Raw genomic sequence first — 22,541 nt, 5'->3', positions numbered from 1 at the left:
AGGATATTTTTAGAAATGTATGTGAAGCCATTGAGTCAAATTATCCAGATTCTGTCCTTATGCATCACACATCAATTTCTCTTCACGTTTCCCCCTGTACTTTTCACCTCAGAGAAGCAAAAATCCTGTCCACGTGGGAGTTAAAATTTCATGTTTTTGTCTTTGCCACGGTCTCTTTAATAATTTTTCCTCTCATATTCCCTGTAGCGTCTGAATTTATTTTATTTTTCTTTTACCTAAACACTGAACATCTTATTAACATTTTTCTAAACCATGTTTCTATTCACTGGTGTATTCCTCAAATTCATGTTGTTTCCCCATGTAATGTACTTTTCAACAATTTAATCCCCAAATGACACATGTGTCATTTCTTATTTATTTATTTAATTTAATTATTATTTTTGTCTTATTTCAAGCAAAAACTGTGACCATTAAAAGCAAGAAATGATATCCAGGCAAGTTATTTTCCTGGTGGAACAATGTAGCTGTAAGAGAATAGTAAATTTCTTCAGGTGTGAACCCTGGTCATCCACATGTGAAACCTGGGAATGAGGTAAGTTAGGAATTCAGCAGACTCATAGAACTCAGTTACAGTGCAGTGTAAACACCAGACCAGCATAAAGTGTTCACTTTATTGACTAAATTAGACTGAATTTTGATGATAGCTAGTAGAAATGCTACAAAGGGGGGATGTCCATTGCAGAAGATTTACATACTATGTGTATGTAACTGACATGGAGATCATTTTAACTGGAGAATATCATTGAATAAACTTACATACACATGAGTTTTCACAGCATAGAAAACACTTTTACTGTAATGAATGAAGGAGAGCCCTGAGGGATTTTTAATTCCTTAGTCAACATTGAATCCTCACACTGGATCTATCAATGTTAAAATCAAACTGAAAAGACGGAGTTCATATCAAAATTCTCAGACATGGAAAAACGCTTATCAAGAATGTTTTACCACACATTTCAGCTATGAATTCATAATTTTGGTTAATAACCTCTTTATAAATAAGTAGAATAAAAATATAGATTTGTTAAGTAATCTTGGAATGATAAATACAAAATTTTGAAACAATAAATACTTTTGTAAATAGGTTAGCATTAAGAAATATATATACACAAAGTTATATGTGACAATTATTATGATCCACTTAATTGTGATTGTCAGTAAGATTATCAGTTGCTTTCTCATCAGAAATTTTGCAGGCCAGAAGAGAGTGAAATGATATGCTTAAAGCATGGCCGGAACTACCTACCAACAATTCTATATCTTACAATATTATTCTTCAAAAATGAGGAAAATGAGAGACAGTCTCAGACAAAAGCTGAAGGAGTTCAGTACCATAATATCTATCCTTCAAGAAATGCTAAAGGGGGTACTTCAAATTCAAATGAAAGGACACCAGTAACTTGAGGCATATGAAAATATATATGTCTCTGATAAAGGTAAATAAACGGACAAATAGAGAAAACACTATAATTTTGACTTGTAGCTACACTTTTGATTATTCTAGGATATTTTTTAAACCAAAATATTAAAATAATTATAAATTTATTGCTATTGCGTGATTGTTTCCCCCAAAATTCATATGTTAAAAATACAACCTCTCAATGTGTTGGTATTAGGATGTAGGGTCTTTGGGGTGTGCTTAGGTTATGAAGACAGAGCCACCATGAATATAATGTGTGTGCTTTTATTTATTTTAAAATATTTACTTATTTGGCTACATTCGCTCTTAGTTGCAGCACGTGGGATCTTTGTTGTGATGCACAGGCTTCATATCTAGCTGTGATATGGGGGCTCGGTAGTTGCAGCACACAGGCTCTCTAGTTGTGGCAGACAGGCTGTAGAGCCAGGATACAGGCTCAATAGTTGTGGTGCATGGGCTTAGTTGCCCTTTGGCATGTGTGATCTTAGTTCTCTGACCAAAGATCGAACTCATGTCCCCTGCATTGGAAGACGGATTCTTAACCACTGGCCTACCAGGGAAGTCTCTTGTGTGCTTTTAAAAGAGACCTCAGAGAGCTCTCTAGTCCCTTCCTCCAGGTGATGATATAATGAAAAGTCTATGACTCAGAAAAAGACCTTTACCTAACCACCTTGATCTCACACTTCAGCCTCCAGAACCATGAGAAATAAACTTCTGTTTATAAGCTACCCAAGCTGTGGCATTTTGTTATAGCATCCCCAAATAACTAATTCGTACATCTACATTAACAGAAAACAATATATACATATGTGACTTGTGACATTAATAACATGTAATTAATGTGTAATGTAATTGGAGATGTAATAGAGATTTTGCGTGTGATTAAAATTATGTTGCTATCAGTTTAAGCTAGTTTGATAGGATTTTATATGTAATCTCCATGGTATCCCCAAATTGATTATCTATAGAATATACACAGAAGGAAATTAAAAGTAAGTCAAGTCAGTGGACATCCCTGGTGGTCCAGTGGCGAAGACTCCACGCTCTCAATGCAGAGGGCCTGGGCTCAACCCCTGATCAGGGAACTAGATCCCACTTGCCACACCTAAGAGTTCGCATGCTGCAAAGAAGATCAAAGGCCCCCATGCCACAACTAAGACCTGGCACAGCCAAAGAAATTAATTTTGAAAATGAGTACAAAAAGTAAGAACAAAGGACGTCAGTATGTGAGAAAATGTGGGACAGAAAAGCTATATGACATTACAGAAAACAAACCATATATATATATATGGTTTAAACTCATCAGTTAAAAAACAAAGAGGTCCCCAGCCTTTTTCTGGCACCTGGGCCTGGAGGGGCTGCTCTGAAGACGGGCGAGCAGCAGGGAGGCCCACGGCAAATCCCAGCCCGATGCGAGCTGTTCGTCGTTTTCCCGGGACAGCTCCAGGGTCTTGGTGTCCAGAGAGCTGCTGATGGGGGGCAGGGGCGGCCACGGAGGTATATGGGACAGGTTGCTCATCAACTCCAAGCGTAATTCCAGAAAAATTCCACTCTTCAAACAGGATAGAGAGGAGTCCCCTATTGGACCAAGTACAGAGCTTTCTCCCACAGATGGCTCAGGCAAACGAAAAGCTAAGGAAAGAAATGTCAGCTGCACCACCTGGTCATTTCAATATTGAAAATATTGACGAGACTCTCAGAAAAATTATGCAAATGGATGTGGCCTTGTTTGAGATGAATCAGTCTGATTCAAAAGAAGATGACAGTTCACAAGAGAATTCACAAGACAGTTCAGAGGACAGTTCAGAATTTGAGGATGAAGAGGATAGCACCTCTTCTGAAGGTGAAGTCACCATCGATACAGTTAAGCTTACTCATTCAGAAGATGGAAAAGGCAAAATAGAAGTTCTGGACCGTCCTGCCAGTGAAAAAAAAGAAAACAGGGACATAAACAATCTGAGAAACAGGTGATAGTTCCCGCTAATTCTGCGGAAAAGAATGTGGCTTGCTGGTTATTTTGCATTTCAGATACCTATGGTGTTTGTTTGCAAAAATGAATGTATTTTGCTTCTTGGAGAAACAGAAGCTAGCTTTTAAAGAGTTGGAAGAGATAGCATTTGGGGATCTTCTAAGAGCAGACTGTTTTTGATCTCATGCTAAAGAGATTTAGTTTAGAAAGCTTAACTTTATGTATGGTGATGAGTGAATTTGTTGGCATCCTCTTTCATCAGCATAGACTTCGGAAATCTCAAAGTTATTTTAAAGTAAAAATACAAGTTACCCATTTGTTTTTGTTTTAAATTGGCCTCTTGGGGCTTCCCTGGTGGTGCAGTGGTTGAGAGTCCGCCTGCCAATGCAGGGGACACGGGTTCATGCCCCGGTCCAGGTGGATCCCATATGCACGGAGCGGCTGGGCCCGTGAGCCATGGCTGCTGAGCCTGCGCATCCGGAGCCTGTGCTCCGCAACGGGAGAGGCCACAGCAGTGAGAGGCCCTCGTACTGACAAAACAGAACAAAACAAACAAAAACTTAGGTTGGGGTTTTTTTTAGGTTATTATAAAGTCATATTTATTTGTTACCATCAAAACGGGTTCATTGAGGGAGAACTTTTTTTAAAAAATATATTTATTGGAGTATAGTTTCTTCACAATGTTGTGTTGGTTTCTGGTCTGTAATGACCAGTGAATCAGCTATATGTATACATTTGTGCCAATGTCCCCTCCCTCTTGCGTCTCCCTTCCACCCTCCCTATCCCACCCCGAGGGAGAAATTTTTTACAAAGAAAAGAATTACTTATATTTAGATGCCCTCAGACATATCTACTTTAATTAAAAAAAAAATCCTTTCCAGTTTGAGCTGGAAAACTGGTGCTCTGTGGTTTAGTCACTGTCAGTGACTCTGTAGCCTCTCAATGCATGTAAAATTTGCTGGTTGGAAAATTTTGTGGGTTTTTTTGGTTTTCTTTTTCTCATAAAGGAATTTTTTGTTTGTTTCAGCTATTAAAATTATTCCTTCCAGTTGCCCACAGTTTTGAAACCTATTCATTGTAGAGAATAGGGACACCCCAGGAAAATAGGTCACAGTACATAAAGAGGTAGTAACAGGTTTTCCCTTTCAAAAGGCAAAATGATCCTGCATTGGAGTTGCCTTTCTGCCACATTCTTGATCTTATTTAACTTGTTTGGGACCTCATCTGCCATGGGACTGGCTTTGCTCAGGATATAGACCTGAGAGTTTAAAGGACTGTCTCCAAGTGCATTGAGCTCATGAGACTTTGTTGCCTAATATTTTAGGGTTTGTTTTAATTATTTTTTCCTACTCCTCTCATTAGCTTATAACATCTTGTAAATATGCTGAGGATAATTCTCCAAGTTCCTTCTGGTATTTTTCATTGGGAATTGGAAATCGGCTGTGCACTCAAAGTATGCAGAAGTGAACAGATCTGGAAATGAGACTTCTCAGCTGCAAAGGGTATACTTTGTAGCACCAAACACAGCTGTGATGGATTATTGGTGTGAATATTTAAGGATTGTCTTCTATAATATAATATTCATGCCACATTGTGGGAAGAGTTGTATTTGTCTGGTTCACTCCTTAGCTTGGTGCATGGTACACAGTAGGCACCGAATGATGTCGATAAATGAATTTACAGGTATATTGAGGATGTACAGAGCATTTTAAGCCATGGTGTCCATGCGGATATGAAAGTGTAACTTCACTGGAAATACAAAGCCAAGTAGAAATAGTCTGATGGTCAGTGAAAGAGACTAGTCAGTCTAGAATACATACTAGTGTGTAGAATTATATTTCTCTCCCGCCATGGCCTTTTCATATAATACTAGGTATTCTATACAGTTAAAGAAGTCAACTAAATTCAGTTCCTCTGGACATTCTTATGACATAGGAGGAAAAGGAAAAACAAAAATTTAATATGTGATAGGGATGTCGTTTTAAGTGTAAAATGGTTGAATTATTTAATATTCAGAGTCAGGGCTGGCTGTTTTTAAATAAATTTGGATACTAAGATAAATTATGTAGGTCTTAAACATTTAAATATAAAGAAATAAAATAAGTTTCATACTAAAATATAGGTGAATATTTAATAACATTAAAAAAACAAAGATGGACAAGATAGACATAAAAAGCGTCCAACTATATGTTGTCTACAAGAGACTCAGAAGTAAGGACATTCATATGCTGAAAGTGAAAATATGGGAAGAGATATTGCATGAGAACAGTAAGCAAAGAGAAGAGGCGTGGCTCTTCTGCTTCTGCAGCTGAGGCTGTGGCCCCTACTTTTCAGGGAGTAAACAGAGGCAGGGGGCAGGGGCTGGGGCACCCCTCCCACCCTCTGCACCCTGAGCCAGGGAAGTCAGAGGGACTTGGTCCCCCTCCCGAGTTCCATTCTTCCTCCAATGAGAATGGTGCTAATCAATAAGGACCAGGCTATAGAACTGATTCACTTTGTTATAAAGCAGAAATTAACACAGCAGTGTAAAGCAATTATACTCCAATAAAGATGTTAAAAATAAAGAAAAATAAAAACCTGGGGAAAAGAGATGGTCCCCGTGGAGAATGCCTATGTCCTAAGTTTATCTGCTGTCGGGTTGGCTTGAGAGAGGGCAGGAGCTACATGATGTGTTCTCTCCCTTCAAATCCATTAACTTTTTCTTTCTTGATGTACGCACACACCCACACACACAAAACGAGTATAAAGCCCATATATATAGAAGGCTAAAGGGTTGGTCTATGAGCTTGAAAAGAGGGAAATAGAACACTTGAGGCCGACTGCAGCAATGTGTTTGTGTCTGTGCATGTGCATTACTAGGTGGAGGGTCCACAGTATCCATCAGATACTTAAGGGAGAACATATCTCCCAAGTGTTCTGGATTTTGTAAATGATCATAGGACAAGACTCTTCAAGAAAAATCAGCTCTCTCCCACACCACACATTAAAGTAACAAATATTTATTGAGAGTCTCCAGGATTCCAGCATGTGGAATTTTCTGGAGACTAAGAGGTGAAACGTATAACATAACCACCTTCACCAAGTTTATAGCTCAGTGGAGGCAATAAGAATTAATATCTCACAGTTTTTCTATTTAAGTAGGACTCAGGGTTTAAGGTAATTTTTCTGCATCGTGTCCACAGTGTCCCAGGACTGACGCCTTCCTCAAGCTCAGCACCTAGAACACAGATCTGATTGAGCTAAACTGGTGATGCACCTGCTTCCCAGCGAGGCTGTGGCCTCTAATGGCTGTTTCCTGCTCCTGTGTCCGTGGCCTGCTCAGGATATGGGAGACACTTAGGCTGACTCCTCAGTGCGTTGTGTACCTTCCGTGGCCGAGAACTTGCTGAGCAAAACAACTTCTTTACTTTTGTGAACACCTGGCCTCCAAAAGGCAGAAATATTTAGTGACAATGTACTGAGGACATAATTCCTTATTCATTCCCTGACCTCCACTCTCTGTCACAGAGACATGCAAAACCACGGTTTCAGGCTTATGGGTCATGACTTGGCTGTGTCAAGAAGTTCTAGGCCATATGGGAAGACTCCTCTCTCCTCTGAGATTTCTGCTTCAACCCACAGGGAGCAGCTTCCCTTAAGGTCTGAACTGAAACCCTATAAGTTCACATATTGAAGTCCAGACGCTTGTACCTCAGAATGTGACTGTATTTGGGAATAGGGCCTTAGGAGAGGTGATGAAGTTAAAATGGGTCACAAGGGTGAGCCCTAACCCAGAGCTGTGCCCCCTATGAGAAGATTAGGACACAGCCATGCACACTCAGCTCATAGAGTTATGTCCATCTGAGGATGCAGCAAGAATGCAGCCACCTGCGAGCAAGGGAGAGAGGCCTCAGAAGAAACTGAACCTGTAGACACCTTGATCTTGAACTCAAAGCCTCCAGAGCTGTGAGAAAATTAAGCCTCCCAGTCTGCACTATCTTGTTCTGGCAACCCTAGCAAAACCCTAATACAGCTTTATTTCTCCTCTATCCTCTCTTGCATATAAAACTTACGAAAATAGCACCAAAAAACACAGTGTATAAAGTATTTGAAAGAAAAACGCAGGGGAGCCACTGCAGGGGCTGATGAACTACACAGCCGTTGATTCCCCTGGTTTTCTTTGTCTGCTACCAAAGTAAGGGAAAATAGTCAAAATCACCATGGAAGGCTTGAGTAGACATTTTAGAGAAGGCATAGCTCCATGGTGAAACAAACTTGACATGTACTTGGTAGAAATAGTAAATGCATTTTAATCCTTGGAGGTTTAAAAAATTCAATTTCTTGGCTTTCTAGAGAGGTTGTAATGTACATGGTTGAAGGTCCTGAAAGTTGCATTACATTGTGCCCCGCACCGCCTCCCCCTCTTTGCCCAGGTGCCCCTGCCCTCTACAGGTAGCCATGTATCTGGTTTCCCACTGCAAACTTCCAGAGTGTCTTTATGTGCATACAAGCAAATATGAATATACATTTCTCCTTGGCACCCTAATTAAAAACACAAATAGTAGAACACTAGGCACGGTGCTGTTATAGCTTGCTTTTATTCATTTGACAGTATCTTGCAAATTATCCTCTATCAAGACATCGTTTCCTGCATGACAATGCACTGAATGGATGACGTACTATAATACACTTTGCCAATCCACGTTGGGATGCACGCTGATATTCAATAATCTGTTTATATTACAAACAATGCAGCAATGCATAATTCTGCTGCTAGCAAATGTGCAGGGTATGTTTCTAAAGGATTTATAACCTGGAGTGTTTTTAACAGAGCATTTGATAAGATACTCTGTTGCTGAATCCTTCTGTGGAGACTAGCAATGAGCCTTTCTCTTTCTGTAAACTGCAACTTATCAGATCTGCCCCCCCACATATCTTTAAGAATGCCTTCCAGCCTCTTGTACCATTCAGAAACACTCCATAATCTTCTCAGCACCTCTCTTTATTCTCACACACGTCACAGCCTTACCTGGCACATACCTGCTGTCTCCACCTTGCCCTCTGCCCATTGAGCAGGATTTAGAAATACTGAAAACCCCGCTTTGATCATCTCCAATTAATCAGCTACTGTGTGACTCAACTTTACTCAGTTTTATCACTAATTACAAGCAATGGTAATTACAATGCTGTTGAGTAACGACAATAGTAATTTTCAGTTCTGTAGATCTCAGAATTTCTCACTTCACCAGTGTCTAACGCTAATGGATCTTCAAACAAATTCTCAAGTCACTGAAATTGTTTCTTGCCAGGACAACGCTGTATGGTCATCTAGTCGTCCTTGCAGCAGCGGACGCCAGGTAACAACCAAATGGAGGAAAAACCACCGGGATACATCTGGATGGCACGGAAGAGAAGGTGCACCTCCACCCCTCCGAACTCATCCCCTCTGGCCCACCACAGGTCCATTTCTCTCTCCGGGTTGTCTCCTCGTCCACACGCGCGTTCAGAGGCCATTCCGGTACGAGATTCTCACGAGGAGCCTCTCTCTGACAACCGCGCATCGCCTCATGCCTCCTCACGACCATCACCAGACGCCCCAGGCAGCTCCCCATTCCGCATTTGTTAGGCTTCTCCAACCACCAAGCCACAGGCGGAACCGTGGCTGCGCCTGGGGCGCCCTACCTCTCACCCGCGACTGTAGTTGCTGTCACCTGTGGTGAGAGGACCTGGTCCACACAAGCGCTTCGACGACGAGGCCAACAGAAGTAGGACGCCGGGTGCTCCCCGTAGACGCAGCTCGGCCTGCAGGGGAATACCGTCTGCGGAGCCCCATGACCGCTTCTCGTGGATTTCGGAGAAAGTAGCCGCAGGGGAGGAGCTCCACCACGGCCGCGGACCGGGACGCACCTTTTCCCCAAGGCGGCCAAGAAGCAGCACCGGGCGTCCTATTGGATGGGGCGTGGCGGTCCCGTGGGAAGGAGGACGTGAAGACCTGGGTCGCACTTCCAGTGCCTCCCCGTTACGCCATTTGGGGCCTACCCACTGCGGAGAAAAACATATTTGGGAATAAGGGCGAATGGGATCAAGAGAGAAGGCTGGTGGAAACTTGGAGGCGTCCACGTCCGTAGGAGACTTTGAGCCACTCTCAGGCAACACTTGGAAAGCGGAAGTACGACCACCGGGCCACATGGACGACTCCGGGGATGGATACTCTTTCTTGACAACGTGCTTCAATGTTAGCGTTTCACGCGCAAAGGACACAAGGGAGTGCCGGTCGAACCGAGCAGACCCACCACTCAACGACTTCTAGGGAGCGCAGCGCCGGCCTCACACTACACATGTCTGGCCGTCCAAATCCCGCGAGAGCAGCAAGCGCCCATGCCCCGGAGACCTGGACCCAAGCGCGCCAGCCAACAAGCACATCGGGCCCTCCAACGGCCTCAACGCCCGTGCCCGGTGCGTTCCCCACGTCCGGAGTGGGACGCTGGTGGACCGAAGTGGTAGAAAATGAACGCTCCTAAAGTGACTCAGAAGGACGGACCATCAAGGCTCAGGCACTCCGGAGGGCTCGCATGACCCTCTCCCTTCACAACGCGGCGGGCGGCCCAGGTAGGGTCGAGTCCGCTTAGTTCCCGTGGCTGGAGGGTCACGGGCGGTTGCTGGTCGACCAAGCCAGGCAACCCTCACACCCCACTAGGGAGCGCGGCAACGATCACAGCCTCGAAAATCTATACACCCAATCTCCAGCGACCGCAGGAGGAGCCCATGCCCCGCGACCACCGGGACAGTCGCCACACGCATAGCCGGCGTCCCGGAACGCTGCCTCGCGCCCGGTGTCCGAATGTCAGCCCTCGCGAAGATCGCCGAAGCTCCGGAGACAAGGGACGATATAAAAGCGGCCGCCAGATGGCGCCCGACCACCGGCTCGAACGTCCCCGGGCCGGATCCCGATCGCTGAAAGGCGAGGGTGCAGTGCCGGCCGCCCAAACGCCCGAGCTCGTCTCGGGGAGACCGCTTCGGAGCTAGCGCCCGTCTCGGCAATACACGGCGCGACCCCGGCGGCAGACGGGAGATGAGGAGCTGGGAGGATGGTGCCGGGAGGCTGCCGCGAAGGAGACGCGCTCTTCACGCTATTCCTGGGCCGCCGGCCGCTGTAAACAAGGAAAATTCTGCAGGGGGATGGACTGCGTGAACTGTAAGCTGAAACCATGAACGTACCAATAGAAAACACGGACATTTTATTCTGTAATTGCAGAGTGGAGATGTTACAAAAACATAAAAACCGGGGCCCAGAAGCCATAAAGGAAACGACTGATAACTTGACCACCTAATTGATCTTTACATATTCCACAAGCAAAGTCAAATGACAAGAAGTGGGTAGGTGGGAACATTTGTGCAAATACATGTGTACTAAGAATATTGATATCAGTATTACTTAAGAACAGAACATTTAGAAAACAGCCATTGAGAGGGACCAGGTAAGTAAATTTCAAGTACATTCAGACAATACAGTATTATCACTTTGTGGTTTGGTTTATTGATATTTTTTTTAAATGAGCTAGATGTATAGGTATTGACTTGGAAAAAATGTTGATGACAAGCTGTTTAATGAAAATAGCGAGTTTATATATATCTTTTGAAAAGAGTAAATGGAAAAGTAGAGGATTGGAATAGGTAAAGCAACTTTGCAAAACAAGAGTAAATTCCTCCTTACAGCCTGGAGTCAAGAACCAGAACGATGAGTGTGTCAGAAACAAACATGAGCCACACTTCGTGCTTTTCTGCCCCCTCCTTCTGCAGTCCTGGGACAGGCAGCTGGCATCTCAGCCCCTCAATGTCTCTCCTCCACCCACACCCAGAGCTACCTACAGGCAAGAAGAACTTTCACTCTGCAGGCCTGGCCTCCCTCTGTCCTCAGCCTCTTTCCTCCTATCAGGAACCCTTAGCAATTCACTTGGTTTGCCCAGTCGTCCATGCCGAAGGTTGCTGGCCCCAACCTACACCTGTGCGGCCTTTCTCTCCAAAAGCTTTGAGCTGATTTCCCAAGGGAAGAACATTCCCCTGACATAGCAGGTATGAGCCAAGAGGACAACTGGAAGTTCGCTCCTGGATCCATCATACAAATTTTGTGTGCACTCAACTCCCAAAGACGCAAGAGCGATGGAGGGTCCACTGTATTGTTAGCGCAACATGGCCATTGCTTTCTTAAAACACGCAGTCTCAATCAGCAAGTCCAGCTGTGGCACCAAGAAAAAAGAAACGCACACGCACACACACATATCGGCAGGTAATCTGTACTCCTGCCAGGTCTGAGAGTGGTGGGAGCAGTAAAGAGATCATTGTTGCCACTTCTTGGGTCCCCTGTGCTGACAAATCCTGGTTGCTGTATTGATGTTACTGGCGGGGAGTGAGGGCTTCGAGCTCCCTAATGTGTCATTTCCTGTCCAGTGCCCTACATTTCATTCTGTCTATCATACACTTTCTCCTCAATACACAGTTACAAATAAGAAAATAATAATCTGCATATGTTACATTCAATTTTCAAGTTTGAACAAAGGTGAAGAACACATAGGGAGGGACTTCTCTGGTGGCGGAGTGGTTGAGAGTCCACCTGCCAATGCAGGAAACATGGGTTTGATCTCTGGTCTGGGAGGATCCCACGTGCCGCGGAACGACCAAGCCCGTGAGCCACAACTACTGAGCATGCGCGCCTGGAGCCCGTGCTCAGCAATAAGAGAAGACACGGCAATGAGAAATCCGTGCCCCTCAACGAAGAGTAGCCCTCGCTCGCAGCAAGTAGAGAAAGCCCGTGCTCAGCAACAAAGACCCAACACAGCCAAAAATAAATAATAAATAAATAAATAGGAAACTCTTTAAAAAGAAAAGTACACATAGGATAATTGAGTTATTGTGAAGGAAGGAAATTTTATTTATGTTCTTTTGTAGACTTAAAAATGTTCAAATATAGTCTATAAAAAGTTTAATATTTTAAAAATTAGAAATAGTAAATAATTCCTCATTACACTTTATTGTCCAGCATCCACCTCCACCCCAGCACCTTTCACATCTGCTCCACCCCCCACCCCCCACCCCCACCCCCGGTCTGCAAACTTGTTTCTCTCATTACTATCACCTGTGTTAACCACACACCTAAGGTTGTTGTAGCCATTCACATGGTAATTAGGGAATTTTTCTTTACTGAGGCTAAGGGCTGTATTTATTGTTTTTAGTGAAAATCTCTCCCATGTGTTCTGTGAAGTCACAGCATTAATGGAGTCTGGAACAAGTGGGTGTGAATGACGGAAGGAGATTATTTCCACATCAGTCTCCCTAAAAGGGTGGTGAACATAACTGGCATTAGTATTTCATGGGTGTACTTAGAAGATCCAGGCCAAAAGGAGAAACCTGACCATTTGGCAAAAGGCGGACCAATTCAACAATAAAAATAAGTCTCTTCTCACCTGTTGTTTCATGGTAAGGAACTCAGCCAACACTTGTCCGCCTCTGCATACTTATGCAGGGTCAGATGAAAAACTGAGCAGGTAAAGATGAGGAAAGGGAACCCAGGCATTTAAAACATTGTTAGGCATTCCAGGCATGAATCCCCAGCCACTCACCAGGGAATGAGCTTTACCACCTAACCCCCAGGCATGTGTAGATATGGTGAACCCCCCTCTCTCCAGGGTCAACAATAAGGCAGTGTAGGCTACTGCACATAATCAAGACAGTAATATTTTCATTTACACATAAAACATGAAAATCCTTGGGTGTTGTACTTTTATTAGAGCTACCTTTTCAGAGTTATTTCATTAATGTTCAGTTCCTAGGAGTTACACCAAACTGCAGGAAACCCGCAAAATGATCAGTTGGGGAATGTTGACTCCACAGAAAGAACACCACTCTCAAATGTTTCATGAAATAATTCTTGATCAAACGCACTAGGATTTTTTCTCCAACACCCGCCCCAGTGCTTCAGAGGCCCCACTCTCCCTGCTGTGCCCTCTCCCCACACACCGGATACCCTTGCCCTCAGTCACCTTGGTTCCTCCCCATGTGGGAATCAGGCAACATGAGGGCCTCAACCCTATTGCTGCCCTCCATGGCCTTGGACCATGTGGCCAGGCCACTTTGGATCTACTTCATGGTGGGGAAAACAATCCAGGGACTCATGTCTTGTTGGAAGGTCTTGTCACACAAATCAAGGCTAAAAACCCCTTGCACAGGAAAGCAGCAGGAGTACGTACATCATAAGCCCACTGTTGGGTACCACAATCCACACAGGGCAGACACGCTCATCAAATATAGAGTGAAGTTTAATTTAGGGTGAAATTTAGTCGACACATTCAGATACATTAGCGAAAGAGTAGGTGGAGTTCTGTCCTACTAAATGTCATGGGGAGAAACATTCTTCACTTCATAATTTTTCTATAGGAAAGTATGTGTCAACTGTCAAGTGCTACCTAAGTCAATGTTAATCATTAACTACTGCATAGACAAATACCGATAATGTGTCAGGAAGAGGGGTGGATCACAACCCTTTGATCCTGAGACCCTGAAAAGAGAAAACATTCCTTTTGAGACCCTGTGATTGAGATTTACCTACGTTTGCTCATTTATCTTTAGTACAACCCTGTTACTTACAGATTAGTTACCTTTTAACAAGTAACATAAGCTAGGTTCTGAAATTTTGCTTATGTGAGAAGATCATGCAGCTAGAAAATGACAGAGCTAGAATTCAAACATAGCTCAGGCTGTTTCTGAATCTCAAATTCCTAAATATGCTGGTGTTGAGGTGTGGATCCCAGATTCAAGTTTCACCTGGATGTGTCGCCTATCAAATCAGTGGTTGGAATCCTCCCTCTTTTCATAACACTTCCCCTCCAGTCTATTCACACAATGACTACCGTGCTTAGGTTCTCCAAACACAGGAATCCTCCATTGCATTGACCCAGTCTCCCGATCATTCCCATGTCTCCTGAGTTTTATGGAACAATTCTCAGGTCCCTCTGACCTCTCAGCACAGCTGATGATCAAGACCCCAATGAGAGATGACAAAAAGACTCCGCTTCCTATGGCTGCATCTATCATACATATCTCCCAATGAGTTTTATAAATATCTGGCATCCTACCAGGACGTGACCATAAACCATTCTCCCATGCTTTGCACACACTTCGAATGTTCCCCTTGTTTCTTTGAATCCCTGAAATTCTCACCTTCCCTCACTTTCAACAGTGTGTTCACCTCCTACCATGCAGATGAAGTAGAATATTCAAAGAAATGTGTCAGCTCACTGTCATGAAGTCAACACCTATTCCTGAATCTTCACCCATTGGCGTGCCGCTCCTGCTTAAACTGAAAGTCATTTCTACTCCTGGATAAACCTATTTTTCTCAAATGTATCCCCTTCCCTCCTGCTCTCTGGAGGTTGTTTTATTATTAATTGTAAACTGAAGCTCTTCTACCAGCTAACGCCCGTCTCTTCCCAGTCCATTCCCTTTCATCTTTTTCAGTTTCTTCATTCTTGAAACAAAATCTCTGAACCAATTTATCTCTAGTTCCTGCCCAATGAATTTCCTCTTTCCAAAGTAAACTGAAAGAATAGTGCAGGATTAGTGACAATCTCTGGGCACCCCTCCCACAGTTTGATTTACTAGGGGTGATCTCCCTGTTACTGTTGACTTGCGTATACATAAACCTTTAAAACATTATAGTTATCTCTCCGTGATTAAATACAATGAATGTTTCTCGTATTTTACTTGGACCCAAGCAGAAGTGGACTATGACCTCCGTCAGGAAATTTATATTTCCAAAGTCCTCTGACATCACTAACTCCCCACTGCCTTTAAACTAGTCAGTTCCTGCCAGTGTACTGTGTGCAGTTCTCCTCAAACAATACTATTTCAACATCTCAAGACTCCATTGTAGCCCTCTTCTCTCTTTTTTCTATATACACCATCTTCGAAAACTGTTATAATTATTCAGTCTTCTCCTGTTACCACTATGATAATAATGCATAAAAACGAATGCTAGATTTCATTTCTGATGTCTCATCCATAATTGCATGGGAAGCAGACACCTACAATGAAATGTATATCAGACAGAAGCCAGGAACTTCCTCCCCAAATAAAAACTACTACTCCTCTCGTCTGCAGTCTCACATAGCGGCTCCACTAATTATTTGGGGCTCAGTCATTGACATAACGTCCCAGAACCACACAAACAGAACAAAGCATCGATTTTATCTCTACGATGAGCGCTCTTGTCTCTGTTCATCTCCTCCCTGATATACATATACATAGTTCCAGCTACACTTATACTGCTTCACTTTCAGGTTAAATGTCAGTGCCTCAGAGATTCCTTCTTTAAATTACTACCTAAGTAACTCTTCTCTCTCTGTTGTCTTGAATAGAACCTACAGGCAACACACGTAATATTTCGCGATATCTCTACTCATCTATTTTTTCTTTTCTTTTTTTCCTGTTTTCCTCTCTGCACCAATTGCAGAAAAGGAAACCGTAGAGTCATAAAGCAAGTTTCTCTTGACTATTACATAAGGATTGTAAACGCACAGAAATTCCACGTACACAGTAACCTAATCTACTCTCAGATGGCCTGTGACCAATGTTCTTTAATCAAATTAAATAACTATCTTTAAATTAATAATTCTTTGAATAATAAATGACTTTGATTCCTCCTGGGGAAAATTTTATTTAGTAATCACCAGAAACAAAAGGTGTGGGAAAACTGTGTTTGTGTCTTTACTTAAGTATGCAACTACCGCACTTCTGAGTTCAAAGTTTTAGTCTCTTTCTATAGAATCAGGCAGAGAATTGTCGGTGGGCTCCTGTTAATAGATCTGATAACCTTATATATTGTATAATCATAAAGAAAGAACTCCTTTAATCTGGATGCCAATCAGGATAAATCTAATCAAGGAACAACTTCCCTAACATAAACTTTTCCTTCTCAACACGTTAACCACTTAGATACATGTAAGGAAAGTATAAGAGATTCCTTTAATTTGCTAATATTCTAAAAATCTCCAAAAGCAGTCTTGATGCCTTGGCCGGAGGTCTCACTGTTTTGTGAATTGTGGCCAGTTCTGGGAAGAGAATTGCAGCTGGAGGATTAGTCTTTATATAAATATGTTTAACCTACAAACAGTCCATCAAGCTGTGGGTTTTGTGTGGCTTTATATAAGGACTGGTGTTGTTTGATGATATCAAACATTCAAGGAAAATATTTTTAGGGTTTTAGAGCATTTGTATTTTAATACCAAGGTAAAAAATAATTAGATTATAATCAATTACATGAAGTTTCCAGGGAGGCAGGAGAGAAAAGAATACAATTGGAGAAATTGGGCTTGGCCAAGGAAGAGATGATTCTTCAATTCTTACTATGGGCTTGGGAATAAACCGTGAGGAATATTTGTAGATTTTGTGACAGTGAGCTGAAGAATTTCCTCAAATTATCTGATTAATCTGTCTAGTAGAAGATGGTCCCTTTTGTGGAAAGTGGCGAAAGTACTGAGAACGATTAAAAATCAAAAGATATGAAGAATGTCTGAAATATTTGTGAGGCATAGAATAAGACTTAATCATCTAGATATAGTACAATGGCCAGCGATATTTGAAAGATGTTTGGAGATTTGTGAACCCTACCAGATTTAATATCCTAGTTAGATTCAGTCATGGAAGAAGCAGGTACTTGGAGCCCTCCAAGATTGGAATCTTGACCAGCAAATGTGATGAATTTGGAAGGAATATGGAAAGAGGAATATGGAAACTGTTGGTCTTCATAACTATATGTTGAAATTACTTGATTTGATTAATTTGGAATAAAAATGAAGACGGTTGGCACACATGTTAGGAGAGTGGGGTCAGTGCACTGGAGGTTCTCCTAGCATTTGGGGCGAGGGAGGAAACTGACTAATAACTTGGAATATCATGGGTTAATTACCTTTAAAATCTCTTTGATTTTTATTTCCTAATAAATAAATTTGGGATACTAATATTTCCCTTATGAGAAGCAGTAGCCAAAGCCTTCTTAGTTTGACCGTGGGAAACAAGATTATTCCTCTTTTCTCATAGGCCAGTTCACATTTGCAGGTGGGGTGGTTGTTCACTCCCAGGTGAAGATTTATGGCTTCATGACTGTTAGGTCTGAAAACTCTAGATAGGATTCAAGTGTCATGGCTTTCTTCTCTTTCCTTGGATTTGCCTGCTTAGAGTAAACAGTGTCTCTGAGAGAGAATACTAGCAGCTGAGTTCTTGGCAATGTGTCCCCAGGTGAGTGAGGACTTGCTCTTACTCCTGGTATGGTAACTCTCTTTCCGGTGGATAGAAGGGGTCACCACTTGGACTGAGGGCTCTAAGTGTATCATCGTGCGAGTCAAGGCTCTGAGCACTAGTCCTGTCGTCTGGCATCTCTGTGAGTATCGTGGAGTAGAGCAAGGGCTAATACAGCAACCATCTCCTTTCCAACATTTACACCGAGGTGCTCCAGACTCCATGAAGGCTGTGTTGGTAAAGAGGGCACATGAGAGGTTGTATTTCTCTCCGCTCAGCCATGGGTTGGACGGGGGTTTGACTCATTCCATAAGCGAGTCTGCGATGCAGTGAGCTCTGTCATGTGATGGACACAAGTGGAAGGATGAGCAAGAGCAGAAGTTCAAGGTCTGGAAGGGGAGGAGGTGTGTGAACAGGTGAGATCTATACGTCCAGGGTCAGAGATGTTAGCTAGAGGTCTGTTCTGGGCTGAGGGGGCAGGAGAAAGAGAAGAAGCCCTTCAGCTGGACTGGCCCAAAGAGGACAGTGGAGCCAAATTTGCTTTTTATTCTTTGTTTTTCCAATTTTTAATCTGTTTTTTGAGAATACAATTGATTATTTTGAAAACTCTAAAAAGTCACAACAAAATATGCCCTTTCATTCTTGTTCCAAACCAGCCATTTTCCCCCTGTTTAGGAACCTTTGTTCAGAAACTGGAAGCACTTTACAGAAAGCATTTTTTCCTTAATTGGTGCATTGAGTAGGATATAGTAGGTAGAGGAACACTTAGAAAACTGTGGCCATATGTGAAGCTCTGGAGAGGCCTGAACCATCGAGAGTCTCCAATTAGTCTCGGAACAGGGAAGACAGGAAGGAGGAAGCTACAGGAGAGACCATGATAGTCAAAGTGGTGAGGTCCCAGGAAACGAGGAGAGAAAGAGGGACCTCAACCCACAGGAAAGGTCAGTTGGGGATCGTCTTACAGTTTGGCAACCCCAGGACCGCTGGCTTGTAAAGTTGAGCCCGTCTGTCCTCATATCTGGTGATGAATGCATGGTCTGTGTCGAGGTTAGGTAGGCAGCAACTGCGGACCCCAAGTTGTATATACAGTCTGTTCACTCACACAAAATGGTGGACATTGCATCAAGGCCCTCTGACGTTTTAATGACTAATTCACCTGTAGCTTTTATTTATTGGATTTTGTTATGTTCAAACATGTCATGTCAGCTCATTTAATCACTCAACTCTCTTGAGAGGTTATTAAAGTATTTCCCACATGAGAACAGTGAGGTTTGTATTGGGGAATACTTTGCTGTAGTCACTGCTGATAAGTGACGGAACATGTATATTGCCTGTCTTGTGCTAAGTCTGTAGATTTAACTGAAAGTAGTGGAGAGCAGGGATATTTATGAATTCCCAAGTACACATTTTTAAATTGCCAGTCAGCTCACAGTTAACATTCTTCTGTGGACTGTGCAGGTTATTTCACATCACCCCTCATGTGATGCTCCTTTACCAAGAAAGTCACTCTGTATTCAGAGTGTGCCCATCTCTGTGATGCACCTGAAAGGCATATGCCAAGTCAGCCCAGAAGAACATTGGATTTGATGTCAAACAGGTTTGAGCTTTTGATACACACAGCTGCCTTTTTTCAGCACTGTCACCCTCGACCATCACCTCTAAATATTTGGGGAAAGTGGGCAGCCTGAACCAGAATGTCCTGCATGTTTTTAGGAATCAGTGACTTTCAAGACATGTGACTGTGAACTTCATCCAGAACTGGGATAATGTCAATTGCAGGTTTCTTTAAGTGAAATGTCTGTGGAATCTTGTTGAAATCAATGTGGAAAAATCCCTCCGATAGTGTCATAATTCTGTGAACGCATCAATCTTATTAATCTAATCTTCTGCATATTCCTTGCCCTTAGAGTAAATGATGGCTCTGTTGTTACTGGTGCTAAAAGTCAACGCAGCACCCATTGTTTCAGTCCCTCCCTTTCGGTGCTTTTCATCATCTTTATCTCGCCAACATCCCACCCATTTTAGTTTTCGTTTGTTTTACCCTTAAAGATATATTCTAATTGTCAATATCCTATAATAGGTTTCGAATTTCTTATATATTGCTCCATTTCATACTTTTTCTCTGTGTTAAAGATCAACATTTTAAAAATGTTCACAGACAGTAGCTTCAGGAAGAAGCCATTTATCTGAAGGTCAATAGTAAGTTTATGGGGATAAACCCCGCTGTCTACATTAGAGACATGATCTTAGGGTAAGAGGAATTCAGCCCAACCATCTGACTGAAAGTGGACTTAAACCCTGGCCTGGCAGAGGCTTTTGAATAGTTTGCATTTGGAAGCATTTTCCCCCCCCAAAAAACTGTACCTTGAGTTTCAAAAGGGCAGTGGCTTAAATGTAGCTCGTGTATATAGTGTTTGAAAAATAAAGAAGACCGAAAACTTAATCAGAAAACGATGGCAGTGAGAGGCTACAAAATAGAAAAATCTATGTGAATTCAGCAAAGTGAGACTCTATGTGAATATAAGTAACATGGTGGGGTTGGTCGTTAGTGGAGACCATCACTGAGGGAGCAGCCTAGAATTCATGTGTAGAGAAGTATAGAAATGAATTTTATGCGAGCAAACTTTTAACAGTCTCTCCTTTCCTTATCAATAGCAGAGACTTCACACTGGAGAAGAGCCCACTGAATGTAACAAATATGAGGAGATTTCACATAGAACTCAACTATCACGCCATATGAGTGACCTCTCACAGGACAGAAACCCTATGCTTGCAATCAATTTGAAAGAGCCTTCAGCCTTTATTCATCATTGAATTAACATAAGATAATTTAGACTGGAGTGAAACCATGCAGGTCTCATCAATGTGGGAAGGCTTGTAGACAATGCTGTAACCTTAGATGTCATGAGAAAACTCACCCTGAAGTGAGCCCCTATATATGTTATAAATGTGGAAGATAGTTTAGCTGGAGCCTCATATTTAAATACACCAGAAACTCACACTGGAGAGAACCCTTAATGTGATAAATGTGGGACACACTTCAGCAGAGCCTTAACTTTTATTCACACTGATGAACTCACAAGGTGAGAAGGCCTCTGTCTCAAAACACTGTAAAATCTGGTGCCTCAATTATTCTATTCCATTTATATTTTCTATTAATGTGCCTCTCATGACTTAAAATTGAATTACAAATACATTTAATTTTTCACAGGTGTCCTAGTCCTAGAGAATTTGTGGACCCGGCCATGAAAATTCCAAGAATTCAGTCAGGCAGGGATTTATTCCTGCAACAGAATTTTTTATCCAAAATGTTTTTCCCCCACCTAGAAGAGATAGATATGTCAGAACCAAGAAGGTGGAAGATCATTCCAGAAACACAATATTGTAAAGCAACTATACCCCCAATAAATAAAATAAGGTAAGATAAAATAAGACAAATCATTGCAGACATGGAGAGTTCCATTTTCAGATTTGGAGAGGGTAGGTGCTTCCTGATAAGGTCAGGCTCCTCTTCAGATAAATTGCTTTTACTTTGTTGACCTAAAAACATTCATTATAACCCTAAAGTCCACGGATGTCTAATGGGTGAAAGCATGGTATTGTAGGGGTCTATAAAGCATGGGATGTTGCCTGCAACATTTGTGTGTCTGTGCTCCTGTCTGTGTACATGCACACGCACACACACAAACGTGCAAGCAAGGGAAAGAGCATATAGCATCCATCTGATCCTAAAGAGAAAATGTGAGTCTGGAATCAATGGTGTAAATGTGTCATCAGGAGAGAGAGCATCCAAGATACCTTAGTCATTAATTTATCAAATTTTCAATTATTAATGAAGACTTACTGAAAGCTTCCAGGATTTCAGAACTTGGCTTGTTATGAGGACTAAATTGTAACTAATACAATGTTCCTATCTTCGTAGAACTCTACATTCTAACACAGTCAATTCAAATACACTGCAATATAAAATTTCTGATATTGAAAATCAAACATACATAAGGGTTTACAAATTGTGTAACTACAAAATGTTTGCTCCTAATTTACAAAGAAAAGTTGCCACTTTATAAAATAAAATTGAGATTTATAACAGTGTCATTATAGAACTTTGGAAGGCCAAACATTGTCAAAAAGACTGGGCTTTAAAAAAATATTTTACAAAATTCTGAACCTTTGAAAAGCTATTCTGCAAGATTTGGGAAGATTAAAGATAGATTTCCATTCTAACAGCCAAGATAATTGTTCAAAATATTATGAAATAAGTATTTTAAATTAACTGTTCAATTACAAAATACACTTTTGAAAATCAATAATGTTTTTTATTAGAATACAAAAACTGCTGCACATGCCCACTAAAATTCCATTTAGCATCCATTTTAATCGAGATTCAATGGAGCATCATTTTATTTAATCATTTATCTTCTTCCAGGTTTACTGAGATATTACTGACATAGAGCACAGAGTAACTTTACAGTGTATAATGATTTGACTTACATATGTTATGAAATGATTATCACACTAAATTTAGTGAACATTCATCATCTCATATAGATACAAAATTAGCGAAATAGAAAAATGTGTTTTTCTTGTGATGGGAACACTTATAATTTATTCTCATAACCAGTTTTATGTGTAGGAGACAGAAGTATTTATTATCTTTATCATGTGCTATATTGCATCCCTGGTACTTCATCTCTCTTTCGGCTGGACGCTTGCAGTTTGGGCCACATTCATCCAGTCCCACCCCTTCCCACGCCCTGCCTCTGTGGACCACAAATTGGACTGTTATTGGATGAGTTTGTTTGCTTGTTGGTTGGCTGTTGAAATATAACTGATCTACAACACTATGTTACTTCTTGTTACACA

At 42.0% G+C, this 22,541-nt stretch overlaps 1 long non-coding RNA gene and 1 pseudogene across 2 annotated transcripts in view; both read left to right on the top strand.

Annotated features, from left to right (window-relative positions):
• The first annotated feature begins 548 nt into the window (after positions 1–548).
• LOC125961082 (NOP protein chaperone 1-like) lies at positions 549–3,688 on the top strand (annotated as a pseudogene).
• Positions 3,689–10,450: 6,762 nt separating this feature from the next.
• The window catches only part of LOC125961039 (uncharacterized), a 164,493-nt gene continuing 152,402 nt past the window's right edge, over positions 10,451–22,541 (top strand). For both annotated transcript variants that reach the window (XR_007471336.1, XR_007471337.1), the window contains exon 1: positions 10,451–10,867. This is a non-coding gene — a long non-coding RNA (uncharacterized LOC125961039). The remainder of the gene's footprint in view (positions 10,868–22,541) is intronic.

This window comes from Orcinus orca, chromosome 14, assembly GCF_937001465.1.
Source record: "Orcinus orca chromosome 14, mOrcOrc1.1, whole genome shotgun sequence".
Taxonomy (NCBI): Eukaryota; Metazoa; Chordata; class Mammalia; order Artiodactyla; family Delphinidae; genus Orcinus; species Orcinus orca.
This window is presented reverse-complemented; position numbering and strand designations above follow the sequence as displayed.